General features: G+C 46.8%; 1 long non-coding RNA gene across 1 annotated transcript; it reads left to right on the forward strand.

The window, feature by feature from the left end:
* The first annotated feature begins 748 nt into the window (after positions 1–748).
* LOC310890711 lies at positions 749–4,914 on the forward strand. Its single transcript, XR_014577281.1, has 2 exons — positions 749–1,529; positions 4,752–4,914. It is a non-coding gene; the product is annotated as an uncharacterized lncRNA (long non-coding RNA).
* The last annotated feature ends 656 nt before the right edge of the window (positions 4,915–5,570 follow it).

The raw sequence follows: 5,570 nt of genomic DNA on the forward strand, positions 1-5,570 counted from the left end.
TCACTCACCCCTCCTTGCCCTTCAAAGTGGCATCTGTGAGTACTTTCACCTTCTCAATGCGTAATCGCGGCATGTTCCAGCTTTTTGGCGCCTCTGGTTCCTCTTATTTTTTCCGGGGTTACCTCACAGGTGGCTATTCCCAGTGATCTCGGGGGTCCCACAATCTAAGCCTGGACACACCTGCCTCACGGCCTATCCTATATTTCAAGGGTCCCTCGATGAGACGGTTGGCGTATATGGGGAATCATCCTGACACTGATGCACTTTGACCACATTCAGTTAATGTTACCTCCACCCTCCGGGTTAAATGGGGCTATTGGATGAATGCTCGTTGGACATAGCACAAAACAACAAATCATTAAGCGCAACCCCTGCGCTTCACAAACTAAACCAGTAAACTTTCGCTAACCACCATGTAGCATAAACCTTCATCGCCCAATCCCAGCAAACTACCTCTAAAACTCCATTAATCATCCCTTCCATGACATCATCGGAACGATGTATATATACACACAAACACATACAAAATAACTTAAACTTATTAGAGAAACTCCAGTACTAAAAATAGTAAACACAAGCAATAATTTCATATACTTCACTCTCACTCACCACTCAACTATCAGCTAACCACACCCCCGTCCACATAGCTTAACACAAAGCATGGCACTGAAGTTGCCAAGATGGCATAAAACATGCCTGCGGACAAAAGACTTAGTCCTAACCTTACGGTTGGTTTTTGCTAAATATATACATGCAAGTATCCGCGCCCCAGTGTAAACGCCCTCGACCACCTACCCCCATACAGGCCTTGAGGAGCGGGTATCAGGCACACCCAAGTAGTAGCCCAAGACGCCTCGCTAAGCCACGCCCCCACGGGTATTCAGCAGTAATTAACATTAAGCAATGAGTGCAAACTTGACTTAGTTATAGCAACAGCCTAACTTCAAGGGTTGGTAAATCTTGTGCCAGCCACCGCGGTCATACAAGAAACCCAAATCAACCGTCCTATTGACACGGCGTAAAGAGTGGTAAAATGCCTATCCTAGCTAACTAAGATCAAAATGCAACTAAGCTGTCATAAGCCCAAGATGCACCTAAACACACCATTAAGATGATCTTAGGAACTAACGACTGATTTAAACCCACGAAAGCCAGGGCCCAAACTGGGATTAGATACCCCACTATGCCTGGCCCTAAATCTTGATACTTACTTTACCGAAGTATCCGCCAGAGAACTACGAGCACAAACGCTTAAAACTCTAAGGACTTGGCGGTGCCCCAAACCCACCTAGAGGAGCCTGTTCTACAATCGATAATCCCCGATTAACCCAACCACCCCTTGCCAACACAGCCTACATACCGCCGTCGCCAGCCCACCTCGAATGAGAGCACAACAGTGGACACAATAGCACCCCGCTAATAAGACAGGTCAAGGTATAGCCTATGGAGTGGAAGAAATGGGCTACATTCCCTATTCATAGGGCACACGGAAAGAAGCGTGAAACCACTTCTGGAAGGCGGATTTAGCAGTAAAGTGGGACAATAGAGCCTACTTTAAGCCGGCCCTGGGGCACGTACATGGTTAAACATGCCTGTTAGTAGTGTGGCGAGCCATAGTGGGAAGGCTAGGGCTATGTTCATAGATAGTTGGGTGGTTGGGGTGAATGTATATGGAAGGAGGCCTAGAAGGTTGATTGTAAGAAGTATGATTATTAGGGATGTAAATATTATGGCTCATTTGTGGCCATTTTTGTTGAGTGGGACTATTAGTTGTTTTGTGATTAGGTGAAGGAGTCATGTTTGGATAGTAGAAAGGCGGTTGTTGATTCATCGGTTGTTTGGGGACGGGAATAGTAGGGCTGGGAAGAGTAGGGATAGTAGGATTAAGGGGATGCCAAATAGATTGGGGCTGGAAAATTGGTCAAAGAAGCTTAGGTTCATGGTCAGGATCATGGTGTGGGTTTGGTAGTGAGGGAGGTCTTATTTGATGGGGGGTTGGTTGTGGTGAAGGCTAGTAGTTTTGGTTGGATGAGGAGTGCTAGGGTTAATCAGGTTATAACTATGATTGAAAATCATGGTGCGGGGTTAAGCTGTGGCATATCATTAAGGAGGGGGAAGTCCCTCTTTGGCTAGCTTAAAAGGCTAGTGCTGTTGCATAGCTTCTTAATGATTAGGATGATGATAGAAGGGACGATCAGGCCTCGAAATGTGGGAGTGGGGTTGATTCTACTACAATGGGTATGTAGCTGTGATTAGCCCCGCAAATTTCTGAGCATTGTCCGTAAAAAATCCCAGGCCGGGTGGTAATGAATGAAGTTTGGTTTAGTCGGCCTGGGATTGCGTCTGTTTTAACTCCGAGCGTTGGGACTGCTCAGGAGTGGAGTACGTCTCCTGCAGTAATGATCACACGGATGGGGGATTCTATTGGGATAACTACGCGGTGGTCAACTTCTAGCAGTCGGAAGTGGCCGTTGGGTAAGTCTGGGGTGGGCACTATGTAGAAGTCGAATGATAGGTCTTTGAAGTCTGTGTATTCGTAGCTTCAGTATCATTGGTGGCCGATGGCTTTTAGGGTGAGGTCTGGTTCATCGATTTCGTCCATTATGTAGAGGATTTGTAGGGATGGGAGGGCGAGGAGTACCAGGACGATAGCAGGTAGGATTGTCCAGATCAGCTCTACTTCTTGGGCGTCTACAGCATTGGACGAGAGTTTTTCTGTTAGTATGTGGGCTAAAAGGTAGAGAACTAGGCTGCAGATAGCTAGGGCAACGATTAGGGCGTGGTCGTGGAATTCAACGAGTTCTTCTATGATGGGTGATGAGGCGTCTTGGAATCCTAGTTGGGAGTGGTTGGCCACATGAGATGTACAGGATTTTTACCTGTGATTTAGTCTTGACAAGGCTATGTAATTGGTTTACTAACGTCTCATAAGAAAGAAGCATGAGCGGTTAACCTCCTGGGAGACCCAGAAAACTTCACCCCAGCAAACCCACTAGTAACCCCACCACACATCAAGCCAGAATGATACTTCCTATTCGCCTACGCCATCCTACGTTCAATCCCAAATAAACTAGGAGGCGTATTAGCACTGGCCGCCTCCGTACTGATCCTATTTCTAATCCCATTCCTGCACAAATCAAAACAACGAGCAATAACATTCCGACCACTCTCCCAGCTCCTATTCTGAGTACTAGTCGCCGACCTCCTCGTCCTAACATGAGTAGGAAGCCAACCCGTCGAACACCCATTCATCATCATCGGCCAACTCGCTTCAATCGCCTACTTCACTATCCTCCTATTTCTCCTCCCCGCCGCAAGCGCCCTAGAAAACAAAATACTCAACTGCTAAATACTCTAATAGTTTATAAAAACATTGGTCTTGTAAACCAAAGATTGAAGACTTACCACTTCTTAGAGTACCCCAAACTCAGAAAAAAAGGACTCAAACCTTTATCTCCAGCTCCCAAAGCTGGCATTTTCAATAAACTATTCTCTGACCCTAACCCCTAAACCGCCCGAATAGCACCCCGCGACAACCCCCGCACAAGCTCCAATACAACAAACAAAGTCAACAACAGCCCCCAACCCGCCACTAAAAACATCCCTGCCCCATGTGAATAAAACATGGAAACTCCACTAAAATCCGACCGAACAACAAACACCCCAACATTATTCACAGTAGAAACCCCGAACTTCCAAGCCCCCATAAACCCCCCAAACACCAACCCCCCAAAAACAATTGCCACAAACGCTACTGCACATCCAATCACCCGTCAATCCCCCCAAGCCCCAGGGAAAGGCTCCGCTGCTAAAGCTACTGAATAAACAAACACCACCAGCATACCCCCCAAATACACCATAAACAGCACTAAAGCCACGAACGAAACCCCAAGGCCCAGCAACCACCCGCACCCCGCCACAGACGCTAACACCAAACCAACAACCCCATAATACGGCGAAGGATTCGACGCCACACCCAAAACACCCACCGCAAAGCAAATCCCTAAAAAAAACATAAAATAAGTCATTATTCCTGCCCGGACACTACCCGAGGCCTGCGGCTCGAAAAGCCGCCATTGTTCTCAACTACAGGAACTAACCGCAAGCCCCCAATAATTCTACCCCATCTATGCCATTATGCTTAACCCCCCCCCCCCTCCCCCCCCGAGGCGGGGGTATTTGGTTATGCATATTCGTGCATAAATTTATATACCCCATATACATACATACTATAGTACCAGTAATATACATTATATACGGACTATCTTATAAGCAGGTGCTAAACCCATACATGTACACGGCCATTAAACCCTTAAACACACTCCTACCAAACCACCCGGCATGAATGTTCTAGGACCATACCCCACAACACCCAATACAACTCCACTCAAGCGCATAACAAGACCCCATTTTAATGAATGCTCACAGGACATGCTCCAACAACAACTCTCCACCACATATCTCATGCAGTTCGTATCAGACGGATTTATTAATCGTACTCCTCACGTGAAATCAGCAACCACCAGGATTGGGATAATCCCCGATTAACCCAACCACCCCTTGCCAACACAGCCTACATACCGCCGTCGCCAGCCCACCTCGAATGAGAGCACAACAGTGGACACAATAGCACCCCGCTAATAAGACAGGTCAAGGTATAGCCTATGGAGTGGAAGAAATGGGCTACATTCCCTATTCATAGGGCACACGGAAAGAAGCGTGAAACCACTTCTGGAAGGCGGATTTAGCAGTAAAGTGGGACAATAGAGCCTACTTTAAGCCGGCCCTGGGGCACGTACATACCGCCCGTCACCCTCCTCAAAAGCCACATCCCACATAACTAATACCATAAATACGCTGAAGATGAGGTAAGTCGTAACAAGGTAAGTGTACCGGAAGGTGTACTTAGAATATCAAGACGTAGCTATAACACCAAAGCACTCAGCTTACACCTGAAAGATATCTACTAGACCGGATCGTCTTGAAGCCCCCCCTCTAGCTCAACCACACAAATAGTACACCAAAACTAAAGAATTTACTAAACTAATTAAACTAAAGCATTTTACAGTCTTAGTATAGGCGATAGAAAAGACACTTAGACGCGATAGAGACCCCAGTACCGTAAGGGAAAGATGAAATAGCAGTGAAACAATCAAAGCGACAGACAGCAAAGATCAACCCTTGTACCTTTTGCATCATGGTTTAGCGAGAACAACCAAGCAAAGTGAACTAAAGTTTGCCCCCCCGAAACCCAAGCGAGCTACTTTCAAGCAGTTAAAGAGAGCGAACCCGTCTCTGTTGCAAAAGAGTGGGATGACTTGTCAGTAGAGGTGAAAAGCCAACCGAGCTGGGTGATAGCTGGTTACCTGTGAAACGAATCTAAGTTCCCCCTTAATCCTCCCTACCGGACATCCTGGACCCTAATGAGATGATTAAGAGCTATTTAATGGAGGGACAGCTCCATTAAAAAAGGACACAACCTCGACTAGCGGATAATTCTTACTACTGATCCTACCGTGGGCCCTAAAGCAGCCATCAAAAAAGAGTGCGTCAAAGCTCCACCACCTAAA

This window comes from Anser anser, assembly GCF_964211835.1.
Source record: "Anser anser genome assembly, contig: HAP1_SCAFFOLD_34, whole genome shotgun sequence".
NCBI classification, from domain to species: Eukaryota; Metazoa; Chordata; class Aves; order Anseriformes; family Anatidae; genus Anser; species Anser anser.